Consider the following 20,091-nt stretch of genomic DNA (forward strand, 5'->3'; position numbering starts at 1 on the left):
AGTTTTGTTGATGGTTTCCTTTGCTGTGCACAAGCATTTCAGTTTGATGTAGTCCCATTTGTTTATTTTTAATTTTGTTTCCCTTGCCTGGTCAGACATGGTACTTGAAAATATTCTGCTAAGACTGATGCGGAAGAGCATATGGCATATGTTTGTTTCTAGAAGTTTCATGTCTTACATTCAAGTATTTAATCCATTTTGAGTTAACTTTTGTGTATGATGTAAGATAATGGTCTAGTTTCATTCTTTTGCATGTGACTATCCACTTTTCCCAACACAATTTATTAAAGAGACTCTCCTCCATTGTATGTTCTTGGCTCTTTTGTTGAAATTTGGCTGTCCATAAATGTGTGGTTTTATTTCTGGGCTCTCGATCCTGTTCCATTGATCTGTGTGTCTGTTTTTGTGGCAGTATCATGCTGTTTTGATTAGTAAAGCTTTGTAGTATAGTTTGAAATAAGGGATTGTGATACCTCCAGCTTTGTTCTTTTTTCTCAGCATTCCTTTTGCTAGTTGGGGTGTTTCATTCTTTTTCACATAAATTTTCATATCATATAAATTTTAGGATTCTTTCTTCTATTTCTATGAAAAATGTAATTGGAACTTTGATAGGGATTGTATTGAATCTGTAGATTGCTTTAGGGAGTGTGGGCATTTTAACTATGTTAATTCTTCCGATTCCAGATCACGAATGTCTTTCCATTTCTTTGTTTCATCTTCAATTTCTTTCAACAATGTTTTATAGTTTTCAGTGTACAGGTCTTTAACATCTTTAGTTAAGTTTATTCCTAGGTATTTTATTCTTTTCATTTGAGATTGTAAGTTGGATTCTATTCTTAATTATTCTTTCTAATACTTCATTATTGGTGTATACAAACATAACTGATTTTGCATGTTGATATTTGTATCCTACAACTTTACCAGATTCATTTATTACTTCTAAAAGTTTTTTGATTTTTTTTTTAGGATTTTCTGTCTATAAAATCATGTCATCTGAAAATAGTGACAGTTTCACTTCATCCTTTCCAATTTGGATCCTTTTTATTTTTTTTTCTTGCTTGATTGCTCTGCCTAGGACTTCCAATACTATGTTAAATAAGAATGGTGAAAGGGGGCATCCTTGCCTGCTTCCTGTTCTTAGAGGAGTAGCTTTCAGCTTGTCTCCATTAAGAATGATATTAGCTATGGGTTTGTCATATATGGCCTGTATTATGTTGAGGTATTTTCCTTCTATACCATTTTATTCAGAGTTTTTATCATAAATGGATGATGTGTCTTGTCAAATGCTTTGTCTGCATCTATTGAGATAACCGTGTGATTTTTATTCTTCATTTTATTAACATGGTGTATCACATTGATTGATTTGTGGATTTTGAACCATTCCTGCATCCCTGGATTAAATATGGTCGATCATGGTGTATGATCTTTTTAATGTAATGTTGTACTCAACTTGCTACTATTTTGTTGAGTATTGTTGCATCAATGTTCATCTGTGATGTTGGCCTATAATTTTCTTTTTTGTGTTGTGTTGTCTTGTTTTTTTATCAAGATAGTGTTGCCTTCATATAATGAGTTAGGAAGCTTACCTTCTTTTCAATTTGTTGGAAGAGTCTCAGAAGGAAAGTTATTAAGTCTTCTCTGAATGTTTGGTAGATTTGAACAGGGAACCCCTCTGGTCCTGGACTTTTATTTTTGGGGAGGTTTTTGATTATCTTTTAGATCTCCTCACTGGTGTTGGTCTATTCCAATTGTCTATTTCTTCTTGATTCAGTCTTGGAAGATTGTATGATTCTAAGAATTTACCTATTTCTTCTAGATTATCCCACGTGTGGGCATACAGGTTTTTTCAGTATTTTCTGATACTATTTTGTATTTCTGAGGTGCCTGTTTACTTTCTCATTTTTCATTTCTGATTTTATTTATTTGAGCCTTCTCTCTTTTTTGCTTGGTGAGTCCAGCTAAAGGCTTGCCAATTTTGTTTATCTTTTCAAAGAAACAGCTCTTAGTTTCATTGATTTTTTTCTATTGTTTTTTCTTGTCTCTATTTTATTTATTTCTGCTCTGATTTTTATTCTTTCTTTTCTTCTACTGTTTCTGGACTTTGTTCTTCTTCTTTCTCTTGTTCCTTTAGGTGCACTGTTAGATTGTTTATTTGAGATTTTTCTTGCTTGTTGACATAGGACTATATTGCTATAAAATTCCGTCTTACCTCTTGTGCTGTATCACATAAATTTTGGCATGTCATATTTTTATTTTCATTTGTCTCCAGGTATTTTTCTATTTCTCCTTTGATTTCTTCATTGACCCAATCATTGTTCGGTAGCATTTTGCTTAATCTCAGGTATTTGTGGCTTTTCCAATTTTCTTCCTGTAGTTGATTTCCACTTTCACACTTTTGTGGTCAGAAAAGATTCTTGGTATTATTTCAGTCTTCTTAAATTTATTGGGACTTCTTTTGTGGCCTAACAGGTAATCTATCCTGGAGAATGTTCCATGTCCATATGGAAAGAATGTGTATTCTGCAGTTTTTATATGAAATGTTCTGTATATATCTAGTAAGTTCAACTGGTCTAATTTGTCACTTATGGCCAATGTGCTATTATTGATCTTCTGTTTGGATGATCTATTCATCAGTGTAAGTGCAGTGTTAAAATCCCCTACGATTATTGTGTTGTTCTCTATGTCTCCTTTTTTGTCTGTTAATAAGCGTTTTATATATTTATATTCTTCTATGAGGGGTGCATATTTACAAATGTTGCATCCTCTTGTTGGAGTTTTCCCTTTATCATTATGTACTACCCCTCTCTGTCTCTTGTTACAGTTTTTGTGTTAAAGTCTACTTTGTCTGACATAAGTATTGCCACCGCAATTTTCTTTTCATTGCCATTTGTATGGAGTATCACTTTCCATACCTTCATTTTCAGTTTGCAACTGTCTTTAGGTTTGAGTGTGTATGTTGCATGCAGAATATATATGGATCTTGTATTTTTATCCAATTGGCCACTCTATGCCTTTTTATTTGATCATTTAGTTGAGTGACACTTAAAGTAGATATTGATAAGAATGTACTTATTGACATTCTGTTACTTTTTTTCCTATGGGATTTAGTATTCTCCTCTATTCCTTTCTTCTTCTATTGCTCTTTTCTCTTGTAGCTTGATGGTTTTCTTTAGTATTATCTTTAGGCGCCTTTCTCCTAATCTTTCGTGTATTTATTATAGGTTTCTAGTTTGTGATTACTTGAGGTTCTTATAAAATTACCTACTTATACAGCAGTCTGTACTAAGGTGAATTGTCTCATGTTTGACATCTTGCTAAAACCTCTACTCTTTTGCTTACCTGCTCCCTCATTTTATGTTTTTGATATCTTATCTAACTTCTTTGTGTGTGTTTATATTTAAATAAATCTCTTTATCATTCCTTGTAAAACTTGTTTCCTGGTGATAAACTACTTTCATTTCTGCTTATCTGGGAAACTATTTCTCTCTCCTTCCATCCTAATAATATCCTTGCCATGTACAGTATTCTGGCTGCATTTTTTTTTTCCTTTCAGCACTTTAAATACATCGTGCCACTCCTTTCTAGCCTGTAAGGTTTCTGCTGAGAAGTTCGTTGATAGCGTTATGGGGTTTCCTTTTATGTCACTTGTTGCCTTTCTCTTGCAGCTATTAGGATTTTGTCTTTGTTTTTCATTGTTGACTCTTTAATTATAATGCATCTTCCTGTGGGCCTCTTTGGGTTTATCTTGTTTGGCACTCTCTTTGCTTCCTGTATTTCCTGTACTTGGATGTCTGTTTCCTTCCTTAGGTTAGGAACATTTTCAACTATTATTTCTTCAAATAGATTCTCTACCCCTTTATCTGTCTTTTCTCTTTCTGGGGCACCTATAACATGGATGTTAGTGCACTTGATGTTGTCCCAGAGGCCCCTTGACTGCTCTTGTTCTTTTAAATTCTTTTTTCTTTTATCTTCTCAGCTTGGGTGATTTCCTCTAGTCTTTCACCCAACTCACTGATCTGTTCTTCTGTATCATCTACTATGCTGTTGAGTTCTTCTAGTGAATTTTTCATTTCCATTATTGTATTCTTCACTTCTGATTGGTTCTTTTTTACATTTTCCACTTTTTTTGTTGTCTCACTGAGTTCATCCATCATTCTCCCAAGATCTGTGAGCTTCCTTGTGACTGTTTGTTTGAACTCATTGTCAGGAAGATACTTTATTTCTGTTTCATTTTGTTCTTTTACTGAGTTTTTTTTTCTTGTTCCTTTACTTGGAATATACTGCTGCGTCTCCTCATTTTGCCTCTTTCTCTGTGCTTATATCTATGTATTCAGTAGATCAACTACATCTCCCAATCCTGGAGAGGTGGCCTTATGTAAGAGATGCCGTATGAGGCGTAGCCATGTGCTTCCCTCTCATCACCAGTCTCAGGTGTTCCAGGAGTGTTCCCTGTGTGGGCAACATGTGTCCTTCTTTTATGGCAAGGTTGTTCTTACTGCGGGTGCCCATAGAGGCTAGGCTATCAACCTGGCCAGCCGGTTGTAATGCTCAGCTTCCTGTGGATGCTATGCTCCTTTTTTCAGTTTATCAGGTGTGGGGAGCCCCAGCACAGTTGACTGCAAGGTCTAATAGAACATGCCTGTTGTAGTTTTTCTGTTAAGTGATTAGGCCCACATTGCGGCTTGTTTCCAGGCTCAGGGGCTTACAATTGCTGTAGGCCACCAGACTGCAAGTTCTCTCATAGTTGCAGCTGAGTGTGGCTGGCCCGAGTCATGGAAGCACCCAATTGTTTCAGGCTTTGGAAGTTGGAGCCAATCTTCTACATGGCTGTTTCAGAAGCACAGGTCTGTTGCAGCTGAAAGGCCCCACTACCAGAAGGGCCACACACCCCATCAACACAGTCCTGCCCCACGCATGTGTCCTGACCCACTGAAGTGCACTCAGTCTGCCCACTGCAGAGGCCTCGCATAATCCACCAACACAGGACTGCCCCTCATGCATGCTCTGCCCCACAGAGTTGGACCCACTCTCCCCTGGTTGCAGAGGTTCCAGACACCCCACCAATGCAGGACCATAAGTTGCCTGAGGGCTTGCTGTTGGGTGTGGCCATTGCCTTGGGCAGGCTTTCTTCCCTTGCTGAACTGGATTAAATAGGTACTCTAGTGGGTGGGACAGACTCCTGTGCTAACAGGTAGGGGAAGAACTCTTAACAGCGTCAGTCAGTGTCTGTTTCAGCACACCTGTATTAGGTCACTGCAATGGCTGTTGCCAGTGTTTCTGTCCCTGGAGACGTCTGACCTCTCAGCAAGATGCATCTTCAGCCTATCAGGTGAATCTCTTTTCACCAAAGGACTGCGTACCTTTCCTTCTGGTGATTTGAGGTTGCTTTCTGAAATGGGTTAATTTGTGCCTGGGCCCTTTATGAGCAGACCTTTTTTCCCCTTATGTCCGATAACTCTTCTAGGGGTATTCCCTATTGCAGTTAATAGCCAACGAATTTAGGTATTATGACACTTGTCTGGGTTGTGCTGAGTCCAAAAGATGCTTACTGTAGTAACACTCCCCTAATCAGATCCCCCTCCTTCAGTGAAGACTTTGTTCCTTAAGGTTGTTCCTGGCCTGCCATGAAACATCATGCCTAAAAGGTGGCTTTTTCCTTTCCAAGAAGGAATATCTGCCTTTTCCACTTCAGTCAGCATGGTCCCTTGTTGTGGGGGTTCTTTAAATCCAGTTTGCCATTCTCTCTTAGGGTTAATTATCCCAAGAATAGTTGTGAATTTGTTGTGTCCATGGGAGGCTGTGATTTCAGAGTCTGCCTATGCCACCATATTGACACTGTCTCTTAAATTTCTATTTATAAAATTTGAAAATAAAGATTATTTTTTGATAGATCCTCATGTACTGAAAACCTATCCAAGAGTGTCTTTATCCCAGTCTACTGAATCCATACAATTGTTGAGTGTAGCTATGTTAAATTGCATGTGGAACAGAATTTTGAAGAATAAATAAATATTAATTAACAAACACAATAATTATCTTGTAAGTAAAATGATCCAGAGCATACTCTTTCCTAGAAGCAATTACTATTTTCATACTTACCCTACATAGTACATCAGAAACTATTGAACTGAAATGCAGCTTCCTTTCAAAAGTTTGTTTATATTTCTCATAAGGTAGAGAGTAATGATAAACAGAGAGGGAGGATGAGAGCACTTGAATTCCTCAGTTGTTGTGCTGGGGAAGCATGTGAATTTTTACATACAAAGAAGTGGCGATTCACTAAGCATTTATTCATCACCCAGTAGGTGCCAGACACAGCAGACATTATGCCAGGCACTATAGTAGGCACAGTGAGGAAACACACATGAATAGCATATTTGTTATGGTAGATACCAGAGAGAGTGTGTCAGTAATGACTTACGTATTTTCCTAATGTGTCTGCTTATGATGGATATTTATTGACCTTGTTCTTCTTCCCACAGTTAGAGCTATGGGTTCTTTTGGGAATTATCCTGGAAGAGAGAATAACTCTAACCTTTCAAAATACAGCTGAGAGTGACAATTTGTAAACTCATAGACACAGAAGAGTGCTGAGAAACATGGGGCACTGAAATGACTAAATAAAGTCACAGAGTTGGAACTAGACAAAGAGTCTAGATCTTATTTATATAGCCCAGTATTTTCTCAGTAAATTACACATCAAATGTTACCTATAGATGATTTATATGTGACAGATACTATATATCTGAAGACATGGAAAACATCGTGGAGGAAATAAGAAGAACTCAAACAATTACTGAGGCAAGGAGTGTTAAGGACATGCTCCACAGTTACAGTGACTACTCTATTTTTGTACAATCAGATTCAGACTACAATCTTTACACGATTAATGGGTATCTTTCTTTAGCCATTTTTATGTAATTTAGGCACTTGGAAGCTGTCACTCCCTAGATGGATCACCTGACATCTCTCAACAATGTGACTGAATTTATTCTCTTGGGACTCACACAGAATCCACACTTGCAGAAAATACTCTTTATTGTCTTTTTGCTTATTTTCCTATTTACCATGCTGGTCAATATGATCATTGTCGTTACCATCTCCCTCAGTCCCACACTTTCAGCTCCCATGTACTTCTTTCTTACTTACTTGTCCTTCATAGATGCCTTCTACACCTCTGTCACAACCCCAAAAATGATCATTGACATGCTGTCCCAGAAGAGAACCATCTCCCTGGGTGGCTGCCTGACTCAGATCTTTGTGGAACACTTCCTGGGAGGATCAGAGATCATCCTCCTCATTGTCATGGCCTATGATCGCTACGTGGCCATTTGTAAGCCCCTGCACTACATGACCATCATGCGACAGAGGCTCTGCTGCTTCCTGGTGGTTGTGGCTTTGATTGGGGGAATACTGCATGCCACTGTGCAGGTTCTTTTCATGGTGAACTTGTCCTTCTGTGGCCCCAATGTCATTGACCACTTCATGTGTGATTTCTTCCCACTGCTGAAACTTGCCTGCAGTCACTCCTCAAGCTTGGAATGGTGGTGGCAGCCAACAGTGGGGCTATGTGTTTGCTCATTTTTTCCATGCTACTCATCTCCTACATAGTCATCCTGAGCTCTCTGAAATCTCATGGCTCCAAAGGTTGTCGCAAAGCCCTCTCTACATGTGGCTCCCACTTTACTGTAGTGGTACTCTATTTTGTGCCTTGCATATTCATCTACGTGCGTCCTGTGACCACCTGCCCTATGGACAAGTTGGTGGCTGTGTTCTATACAATCCTCACTCCCATGTTTAATCCTATCATTTACACAGTGAGAAACACAGAGGTGAAAAATGCCCTGAGGAGTTTGTTGAAGAGGAGAGTAACTTAGTAAAAGATGCCGAAAAACTGATGATATATATAATTACAGAGGATTATATATGTTGTAAATTGTGAAAGGAAATTAACAAATTTTGCAGGTCACTGACAGAAAAAAATGCCAGATGCTAGCATTTATTGAGTACTCAATAGTGGTTAGGCTCTTTGATATGTGCTTTTGATAGTTTTTAATGTACTTTACCAAGTCTTCAATATACATGTGCATAGATTCAGGATATGCAATGGAAAGGACAACTATAAATTCCCAGTTTGATGATTTTAGAGTATATTTTTCTCCAGAGTCCATGGCTACTTTACTAATTTTTTTATATGTATGTTACTTGGATGAAATTGGCTTTTTCATGGAACCTTGATCTCAGCTAAATAATAGCAAACTTCTTTATTTTTGATTTGCCTGTGGTAAAGAAAAAAAAAAGGATAGAAATTCTTAGATAGATACATGGGGAAGGGACAGATGGAGAGTGAAAAATTCACTACTGATTTTTTTTTTTTGGCATTATGGATTTACCAAAAGCAAAAGGAGAGACACTCACCAAAGGAAGAAATAATAATTTAAAACCTATCTCTAATGTTTTTTCTCTTGGCACAAACATTAAGCCAGAAATTTTTTAATTACTCTTAATTTGGTCCTATATTCTTAATATTCTTATGGCTCACAGTTTTTCTTGAGTGTAAAAGAAGTTTTTTTCTTTTTCCTTACCAAGACTTGGGGAGCCACTTGAAGGAACAAAGGTAAAAGTTCCTTTATTTAATCTCAACATAAAGACATATAGTCGTGTTCCAAAGCTATTGGTCTGTAGGTCTGATGTGTATATTTATATTAAATGAACACTTAATTATCTATTAAACATATTCCCTTCAGTTAGGTGACTTATCATGTACTAAACTGGTAGTTCCAATATCACTATCCTCATTTTACAGAGAAATTAATGCCACGAGAAGTTCACTAATTTACTTGTGTCAGGTCCCACATGTAAGAGGTTCACCTACAAAATCTGAATCCAGGTCTTTCATTTCTCAGTCTGACATTCTTTGAAATAAAACACAATTGTCCATGGTATGGTTACATAAACATAGACATAAACATAGTCTTTAGAAAAGAAACTTTTCCACTGTCTTAATGATTCACTTTGTTATTCAATAAAGATGGTGTCAAATTTATTGTAGCCTTGTCTTACATGTAGCAATATACTTAAGCAATAATGCCCTTCTATGAAACGACAAATATCAGGTCTTTCCACATTACTACATAACACTTTATAAATCAAAGCTTCTCTGACTATAAAAATCCAACTTGTATTAATTCTCAAAAATGTCCCTTTCTCAAACTCACTGGTCATTTAGAGCTATTTTTAAATTTGACCATTCATTGAGACCAGAGCATGGTACACTGTTCTCTGCGGTGACGGGATGTTCTAGGTTTAGAATGTCTGTTTCAAATTCCTAAGCAGTAGGGCCTTTTCCCACAAAGTCTAGGCCTGAAAGATGATATAAACAGCACTTAATCTGTTAAAGGTGATTAAGTTTGCAATTGCTGATGAGAATTAAACAGTTCAGCAGCATCTAGATTAAATGAAGTAGCTCATTTTGACTTTTAGATAGATGACAGTAAACCAGGGGTAAGGATAGGGAAAGTATTCAGTAAATGTTGTTTCTACTCTAAGACAAAAGAGAGGATTTGAAGAGGGAAACTAAGGCCAATCATTAAGATTTTCACCAAGTGCTCAGTGATGGGGTGAGAAGATTAATGTGATACAAATTATAAATTGTCAACAGCAAGCTTGGAAGGTCTAAGAACTGGAGGAAGCATAAGGCAGTCTGGCATTCTCAGTAGACAGATTCTTGCTGGTTTGTGAATAATTTTAAGGAATTTTAAGTTGTCTCTTTGTACTCATCATCAAGACTGTCTTATGAGGTCCAACTGCCATCTGATTTTTTCTAATACTTAAAATAACATATAAGGAAGTAAGTATATTTACTCCAAAAATTAAGATAAATAATGTTTGGATCTCTTATATAAGGATACTTTGGTTCATATGGACTTTTAATTCAGTGAAAATATTAGGCATTAAGTGAGGGGAGTGAGCCAACTCTTATTGAAGGCCAACCACGAGGCATACATTTTGAAAGGTTCTTTACATACTTTAACTCTCTTAGTGCAGCAAGTTTTATTAGAAAAGTCTCTATTTCATACAAGAAAATGAGACTTAATGAAGTTAAGCAACAATAACGAGTCTTTTAGACTCTGTCTTCTCTGCTCTTCCCATTTCAAAGTACTCTTCTAGAATGATGTGAAAATACCAAAACACAGAACTGATCATTGGCCTCATTGTGAAGATTACTCTTGAGGCACTCTTCTTTTATTTCAGGGGGCCACTTGCTTCCCCTCAGCTGTCCATTAACCTCCACTTCCCATGTTACTTGCACTGTCTTTATTTCCCTTGTGCCAAAGAAAATCCACCTGATGATCTCATTTCCACAGATGTATTTTCCTTCATGGGCATCATGAAAAGTCAGATATAATAGGCTCAAGAAATGAAATTCAAATGGTTCAATTTCAAAGAGAGTGACACATAGGTGAGAAAGATGTTTGGAGAAAGAATAAGCAACTCAATCACTGAGGAGATGGATACTCTGTCTTGGCATGAGGGTAGCACCTTCAGGAGCTAAATGTTGTCTCTATAGGACTTTTCCTATTGTTATCCCAAAGTGTTAATATTTATTACTTGAAATGCGGCTCCATGGTTAATTAATTTTAGGAAATTTTGACTTATTTAATTTATCCAATAAATACTATTTAGCGCCTACAGTGTGCTGAAGAGTTCTGGGAGCTGGGTATAGAATGTTGAATACTACAAATAAAATTTGTGTTTATGTGGAATTTAAATTCCAATGGAGAATAGATGGATAATAAACAATGTTAATAAACAAATAATGTAATTGTGCTAGTAATAATTTCTAAATTGAAAATATGTCCTTTGAGAGAAAAATTGGTATGGAGGAAGACAAAATTAGTCCATATTTTTTCTGGCTGACGTACTTTTTTCATCTTTGATAGTGGCAACTCTCCTTCAGTTAGATGGGACAACTTCAATAGTACTCTTAAAAGATGAAAGAACGCCAGATTAGGTGATAGAAAAATTCAGTCTTGGTATTTTCTAGGTGGCCAAGGATAAATGCTATTGACTTTTCCCCATTTATGTTATGAGTCACTGGATCACCCTGTGGCAGATGGATCCCTGTCTGGCCATTCTGTTATTGAAGAAGAGACCTTAGCTGTGGAGCAAATAATTGAATCGTTAATACCATGATCTAGTTTTGTGTTTGTGGAGCATCAGCTTGGCCTGGCTCCAGTGAAGTTCAGCTCCTGGGAAAAGCAGATCATTGCAGGGGTGGGTAGGAATTCACTGGAATGGTGATTTGCTCCTCAGTCAGTAGAGGCACAGCCTCAAAGGGATGAAATAGGACTAATGCAAGTCTGCACACTTTGAAGTTCTGTGTCATTTGAAAATAGCACTCTGCCCTCCTTTAGACCAGGTCAATTATCCAACGGAGAAGATCTTATAAATGATGTTTCTTCTAAGATACAGTTTGGAAACTTTACAAGTTAAGTTCAAAATGCAGCCAAATGGTAGACACAATTCTATGAATGATTTTGTAAACAGCTTAGCTGGCTGTCTTTTTTGGCAACATTTCCATTTAGATGAAATTTAAATTCCTCTGCCACCACAAGAGTTGTTTCCCACTTAAGTCCTTGGACATCTATTTTAAATTTTTCCTGAAAATCACTAGGTACTCTGGCCTTATCAAAGTAACTTTCCGTTAAATGATTGGATGATTTGTTCCCAGCGCAGGTCTTACTTGCCTCCACACTTGGATTTGCTTTGTTGAAATTCTAGCACATCATGATTCCCAGCTCTTCTGTAGATGAAAGTTCATGTGAGTGAATTCTGAATGGGGCCAGACATTTGGTGATCCTGACATATTCCTAGAAATTTTGCTTGCATAAAGTCCAAGTTCTACTTACTGGGCCCATCAGGTAAACTGGCTTTTGGAGGTCACAGAGATGATATCAGACTGAGTTTTGGAGGTGACTTTAATAACTTGAGTATTAAACATGTTCTTATTAATTTGAACTACCATTTTGAAATCATTGAAATAATTAAATCACCTATACACACAGACAATTATGTTATACTTAAAAAGCGTCAGCAGTTTACCAGTTTCATGTATATGTACAAGTTGCGGGTTTGGGATGGAGAGGCTTGACCTATTAACAATTTTTAGCCATATTTACTTTAATTCTTTTTGAAAAATTGTTAAAACTTATGTGTTTACCTTTTGGCTTCTATTCAGATAATGAGATCAGCAAATAAAAGAGTGTGCTCATGTTTCAGAGATGAGCTCTTAGGAAGGGAAGGAACAGGGCTAGCTGGGTATATCTAGGATGGTTTTAGAGCTGTTGTTATGCATGCCTTCTTTCATGCAACCCTGTGTGTGTGTGTGTGTGTATGTATATGCATATATACATATTATACATGTATACAGTATCTATATGTTTCTTCTTTCCTCTTGTACTAATGTCTTTTAACCTTAATTTTTCTACTAATCACCTTTGAGAATGAACCTATAAGGTGTTTTCTTTCTGTTTTGATTAGTTAATGATAAATTAAATTTCTGGCTTTAATTGTTAATGTAAAGATGAAGCATAATTTAAAAGTGTATTTCTCTATATAAAAGTACACACATTTATTTATGGGCAGCTCTGCCCACATGGGTGGGTTCGCTGCTGGTGCTGGTGCTGAGGGTGATGCTGAAGATTTGCTAAGAGATCGGGTGATGAAGTCCAGAAAGGTCATTCAGAGATCAATCCAACTTCCTCTGAAAGTATTGCAAAAAATAGTAATTTTTGTATCCATAATGGTACAGTAATTTCCAGTCCATAAAAGTGCTATTGTAGAATAACATTCCCGCACAGCTTTCAAGGAAAGCAAAGTGAATTAGGACTAGTGACCAAGAGCAAAAAGTCCTTTTAAAGCATTTAATTAGAGACATATACTATTGATGATGTATGTGTCCGGGACTCAGATCTTGTGAGGATCTCAGGGCCAATGATTGTTTATTAGAAACTAATGACCCAGAGACACTTGATAAATACTTGCTATCACTTCTTGTTATCCAGGATTTTATTGAAGAAATTATTTTACTTCTTAGGAAATTCAGACACAAGAAACACACATCGTCTATAAAGTCAGCTTCTTGGATTCAAATCCAGGCTCTATCACTTACTAACTGTATAGTCTTAAGCAAATTAATTATTCTGCTTTTTCTCAGGCATAAAAGATGTATAAATATAGCCAGATGTGAGGATCATACGTGAAAACATGTATAAAGTACTAGCAAAATTTCAGATACAAAGCACTTACTAAATTATTTATTGTTAGTAGTAGTTAGATATGGATATCTCTGTGTAGACTATATATCTCTCTATATATTACATTGCATTTAATTTAGCTTTATCTTGATATCAATAATGTATTTATTATTTATGTCATCAATGAAATCCTATAAATGCTTGAATGAATGAGTGCAAATTAAAGTGAGATACGATTTTCACCTTATCATTTGGTTAAAAAAAATAAGATTGACAATATTAAATGTTAGTTAAGCTATGCCGAAAATTACTCTTTAATGTACCATTGATGGGAATAAAAGATGATTCAGGAATTAGAGAGAAATGTTACAGACTGTATTAAATTGAAACATATACATATTTTTGATGTGATGATAACATAGACTTTTTCCAACAGAAACATTCCAACCAGTAAATAAAGATGTCTGTAAGTGATTTTTACTGCGGCATGTGTATAGGACAGGATATTAGAAATAATATAAATTTCAAGCAAAACTGGACTGGTTAAAGGAATTATGGTGTAACCATGTAAGGGAATAATATGTGGCAATTAAATAAAGGAAAATTCATAAATACTGCCAGATAATGTCCATACAAACTATTAAGTTAAAATTTCAAGTATATTATAATATTTTATATACTTTTATATAGAGTAAAACAGGCAAATGACTTACATTTACAGTATAGCTACACACAAATGCAGATCTGAAGTGCATGCTCTAAGCTGTTAATAGAGGTTGAATGAGTGCTTGTGGTTGGGAGTGGTCGCAATTTTAAATTTTCTTTCACTCTATCTATATAAAATATTTCCCAAAGGCCATATTTTGCTTTTATAATTTGTAAAATAATTTTTACTTGAATTATTCTACTTTTGGATAGTACTGAAGGCTATTTTAGAAAATGGGTTTGCAAGATTTTTCTTTTAATGACAATTCAAAAACTTTCATCCCGCTTAGTGTTGAGGAATCATTAGGCTGATTTCCTATTAGCCAATCTAGCATTTAAGAGAAGCAGATGTAAACAGAAGTTTGTTGAAAATCCAAGGGCAGAGGATCTATTTTAAAATAGTTTGTGGTCAAAATCATTCTCCTCATCCTGGGAAAGAAATAAGGATGCTGATCTAAGACCTTTACGCTGTATGGTCATTTAATCTTTACAACAACCCTTTGGAATTGAAAACACTACTTCCCCATTTTACAGAAGATGACAAGTTCAGAGCGTTTTTCTGGCCTACTATAGGAACGCAGAAGGAATAACTACTGAAGTGTAGAAAATCAGGAGTTTTACATAGGTTTCTTTAAGCTTATTGCTCATACTACTTATTCCCAGTTGAACTCCAGTCTAGGTAGACACATCTACTCAAGGCACCTCATACCTAGGGCTAGTAGGGGTGAACATGACTAAGTTTTATAAGACACCCAAGATATGCTAGGCATTATAATATTTAATAAGCATTTAAACTATAATTTAAGTTAAAATTTTTATCCCATTTTAATATTTATAAATTTAAATATTAAAATTTAAATTATAGTGCTAGGAATTTACGTTTAATACAAGTGAAAATAACAATTGAGATTTAGAGAGAATATATTACTTCTAGTTCATTACATCCCTGGAAGGTCCATATTGAAATTCAGGTTTTTGTGATGTCAAAGTCCATACATTTCAACTATATAAACTGTTTTCCTTTTCTTTCTTTATATCATTTCATCTTCTTTGAAATATACAGATCATACTGATATTTTCCCTTATAGAACTTATATGCATATGCATTGTTTCATTAGTGCTCATTATCTCTCCTTCTTATGGATAGGGCATTTCCTCGTATTCCTCAGAATAATGGACTTGCTATTAAATAAGAAATATGTACTATCTAGGTAATAATTACACAATTGAAGGAGACAAAACCAACATGAAATTTTTAAAAATTAGCTAAGAAGATAATTTAATTACTAATGATATGCAACCTATACAGGCATATGTAGCAAATATCCAGGACAATGGTGGTGAAGAGGGCATCTGGGAAGAACTGAGGCATGAAGGAGGAGTCGTAATGGATTTGTTAATAACAGATGGCATACGCAGAGGGAAGAGGAAGTCAGGAGCTTACAGAAATGGAAAATAATCATGATGAATATTTGAATAGTGCTCTCTAAACATTCTCATACCTGTTACTTCCTTTAATCTTCATGGAAGTGTTGTGCAGGCCATGAAATTCTTAGAGGGATTGTAGGGCATAGAGGTTAGCAGCCTGTGCTATGAACTTGATCACATACCCACCAAAAGGCTTTGAGTAAGTTCTACAAGTTGTCCAAGCCTTACCCACTGCCTCAGAAAATCAGGATAATGCTAGTTCCTGTCTCATATGGCTTTTGTGAGAGGTAAAAGAGAAAATCATGAAGCTCTTACCATAGTACCCTCAGATAACAACTACTTGAGACTTACTGACTTTAATTGCTATTGCATTGTTTTAGTTTTGCAGGATTTGAAGTTTACGTAGTCAGTCAATGGCCTGAATGAGAAGGAGAACTAAATTTGCTCATTCTGAACCCATGGCCTTTCCCAATGTCCTAAAGAGACTAGGCTGTGTGTTCTTGTAGTAAAAGGTGGGATTGACTCCAGTGGGCAGGAGACATACAAAATGATGAAGCTGAGTTTTGGGGAGGGATGGGGAGGGATATGGAGAGGGGGAGGTTCTAGAATGTCAGAAGCTGAGATCTATATTAGTAGTCAGAAGAGATTTGTGATGAATTCACAGATTTTAAGACAGAAGGCACATTATTATTTTCTCTAGTGCATTATCTTTTAAGTCATGAGATTGCTCAAAGTAAATATTACCTGGAACTGTAAACATTTAATTCAGATAAGAGCGAAGCTGCTGTGTTTGAAAGGGACAGAGTCCCTGAGATGGCTCTTTTGAAACCCTAGGGTTACACTCATTTACCACAACTGTCTCATTCTCCAGGTGAGGAAACTAAGACCCAGAGTAGTGAGCAATGTAACAAAGTATTCTAGGAGTTAGAAGGACAACCTGGAATAAAATCCAGTCATCTTGATTTCCAAGACAGTATTCCTTCTACTTCATTAGGGACATTGGAGAGGTGATGGTTAGCCTATGTTGTAGATTTATCAAGAGTGACCCAGCAGCTATATACTTTGTTTATAAGAAGGATAATTCTAAGAATAGCTTTTTGAGTATTTACAGGTGTCTTAAAGAATATATAGTTTATATCCCCATTTAAAGCAACGGTGTCTAGTATATTCCCACCAAGTTACACACAGCCTCTGCTTAAGTGACCCTACAGTACTGAAGCAATTTTTTTACCTTATAATTTGGTTGCAGTAAAAATTGTATTTAGCTAGTTGAGGTCACTGTTCACTTCTTCAATAGTATAGTGTAATTGTTGAGAACCTGTGTTTAAAAATGAGATTACCTGGATTTGTAATCCCTAATCAGTTTAAACGAGATGTTTAATGTCTTCAAGTCTCAGTTTCCTCATCTTCAAGATAAGATTTATGATAGTACATATCTCGTGTGATATGAGAAATAATTTCAAAAATGCATGAAACACACCTAGCACCTCACTGGGACACACTGTGAAATAAATGACTTCTCTTTTTTTATATTTTGATTATTCTTTAGCATTCTTTGTTTCATTTGGGATCATCCTTTCACAAGGGAATATGGAAGGAATGATTTATACTGATTGAGGCTCATGTGCATAGTCTCAGCTAAGTTGGACCTGGTTCTTCCTGGAGCAGAGAAAGAGACAAGGTTTTCTTTTCTTTAATCAACATATCTTGAAAATGATTAGAATCTTGTAAGCTTAATAAATGGTTGTAACTTCTCGTTTCAGTATTGGATTATATATATTATATATATATAAAATTAGAACATGCTCTTTATTATTAAATTGCCATTGAATTTTATTGTAGAATTGTTCGGTGAAATGTGCACAGAAAGCATAAATCTATCTCACTCAATTATTATGAAAATGAAATTATATCATGAATCACAGTGTGTCTTTCACATTGAGTGGTTAATATTATCATCAAAGAATATAGCTTGTTATTGGTATTGATTTTGAATCAGGAAAAGCTGGATACGAATTTGGCTTCACTGTTTATTAATTGTGGAAATTTGGCATCATTTTTTTCACATCTCTAAGCTTCAGTATCTTATCTCTAAAATGAAGAAAATGTCTCAAGAATAATCCACAGGCTGAGACATAGTAGGGAGTCATTGAATATTAGTAATATGTAAAAATAATATAATAATAATAACAGTAATGCAATTTGAGAAGGAAGAAATGTAGATGGAAAGATTATAGTTATTAAAAAGTGGAGAGTCCTTGATTTATGACATGTCTTAACAGGCTCTGTATGTAGCACATTCAGGTGCTCAATAAATATATGGAATGCATGAATGAGAATTTATATGACATGTTCCAAGTTGTTGGTTCTTGTTTGTGTTTAGTAATAAATGGAAGTCTGCTTCCTAGCTTGATGTTCCCCAAAAGCAGAGGCTGACAGAAGAGCTTGGATATTGGTAGATTATTTTGGAAAACGGAATGGAGGCAGTGAATAGGTAGAGTGAAACAGGGAAAGAAAGAAAGTTAATCCAAATTGTGTTAAGATGGTTACCATTTATCCACTGGCTTCTATCTACCAATGACCTAGGGTCTCCTTAAGGTATGTTAATTTTTTCATCTTTCCAGGTGTGTCTATGCACCAGAATGATGAATCAGGGTCTTCTATGTGTCTCAAGCAGCAAGTATCAGGACAGAAAGCAAAAGATACACTGGTGAAAGAAGGTGTTGTTGGAGGAATCAATAGGGTCAAGTTACTGTCAGGCTAAAATTGTTAGCAGTTGGTTGCTGTAACAATGGCTGGAGAAAAAGGTAGGTCATGAGGATGTGAGATAAAGCAGAAAAATGCCCAATACACTCAGTGATTATTAATTAAAAATACTATTTTTTGGTAGATTTACCAGCTCAGCACAATGTGCTTATATCAGCCCATAGTAAATGGAGAATACAATGTGACTGAATTCATTCTTTTGGGCATTACAAAGAATCTAGAGCTGTGGAAATTATTCTCTGGTATGTTTCTTATCGTGTATGTGTCTACCATTTTGGGAAACCTACTCATTGTGGTAACCATCCTCAGAAGTCAGAGTTTGAGATTACCTATGTATTTTTTTCCTTACTTCCTTGTCTATCACAGATGCCACTTTCTCTTCTGCCATTGTCCCCAAGATGATTGCGGACACCCTCTCTGAGAGCACTACCATATCCTTTGAAGGTTGCATGGCCAAGCCCTTTGCAGAGCATTTCTTTGGTGGCGTAGGGATCATCCTTCTCATTGTGATGGCCTATGACAGCTATGTGGCCATCTGTAAGCCCCTGCACTACATAACCATCATGAACCCCTGGGTGTGCTACCTGTTGCTGGGAGAGGCCTGGATGGGGGGATTTATCCATGCAGTAATACAGCTTCTCCTCATGTATCAAATATCCTTCTGTGGTCCCACTGTCATTGATCACTTTATATGTGATTTGTTTCCATTGTTGAAACCGGCCTGAATGGACACCTACATCCTGGGCCTCTTAGTCATGCTCAACAGTGGGGTGATGTGTGGGACCATCTTCCTTATCCTCATCCCCTCCTATGTGGTCATTCTTTGCTACCTGAAGTCTTGCAGCCCTGTAGGGTGGCATAAAGTTCTCCACCTGTGGCTCCCAGCTCACAGTGGTCATCTTGTTCTTTGTGTCGTGCTTTTTCTTGTAAATGAGGCCTGTGGCCACTTACCCCATAGACAAGGCAATGACTGTATCCTTTGCTATTGTTGCCCCCAGGTTAAATCCCTTAATCGACACCCTGAGGAACACAGAAGTGAAAAATGCCATGAGGAAACTGTGTATGAAACAAGGCACCCTGGGTTATCTTTGATTACATGCTAAGAACAAATCTTTCCTACAAGGACAATGACACTGGTACAAAAACAGGCACACAGATCAATGGAACAGAATTGAGAGCCCAGGAAAAACACACACACACACACACACACACACACACACACACACAACTACAAACAACTAATCTTTGACAAAAGTGCTAAAAACATACAACGGAGAAGATAATCTCTTCAACAAATAGTGTTGGGAAAATTGGTCAGCCACATGCAAAAGAATAAAAGTAGACCTTATTTTATACCACACACAAAAATAGACTCAAAACAGATCAAAAACTTGAAGGTAAGACCTTAAACCATAAAACTTCTTGGAGAATATGCAGGTAGTATACTCTTTGACATCTATCTTAAAAGGATCTTCTCAAATACCATGTCTTCTCTGCAAAGGGAAATAAAAGAAAAAATAAACAAGTGGGACTTCATCAGACTACAGAACCTCTGCAAGTTAAAGGAAACCAGGATAAAAATAAAAAGACAACACACCAATTGGGAGAAAAAATTTGCAAATCATGTATCTGACAAGGGATTAATCTCCATAATATATAGAGCACTCACACAACTGAACAACCAAAAAGTAACTCAATCAAAAAATGGGCAGAGGATATGAACAGACATTTCTCCAAAGAAGATATATAGATTGTCAATAGGCACAGGAAAAATGTTCAACATCACTAATTATCAGGGAAATGCAAATCAAAACTACACTGAGATATGACCTTCCTCCTGTTAAAGTGGATATAATCACTAAGACAAAAAGTAAATAAAGAGGTTGTGGAGAAAAGGGAGCACTCATACACTGCTGGTGGGAATGCAAATAGG

At 36.3% G+C, this 20,091-nt stretch overlaps 2 pseudogenes; both read left to right on the top strand.

The window, feature by feature from the left end:
• Window positions 1-6,951: 6,951 nt before the first annotated feature.
• LOC106843950 (olfactory receptor 4C3D-like) lies at window positions 6,952-7,877 on the top strand (annotated as a pseudogene).
• A 10,423-nt stretch (window positions 7,878-18,300) lies between these two features.
• On the top strand, window positions 18,301-19,250 carry LOC106843918 (olfactory receptor 4C6-like; annotated as a pseudogene).
• Window positions 19,251-20,091: the final 841 nt, after the last annotated feature.

The sequence above is a fragment of the Equus asinus genome, chromosome 17 (assembly GCF_041296235.1).
Source record: "Equus asinus isolate D_3611 breed Donkey chromosome 17, EquAss-T2T_v2, whole genome shotgun sequence".
NCBI classification, from domain to species: domain Eukaryota; kingdom Metazoa; phylum Chordata; class Mammalia; order Perissodactyla; family Equidae; genus Equus; species Equus asinus.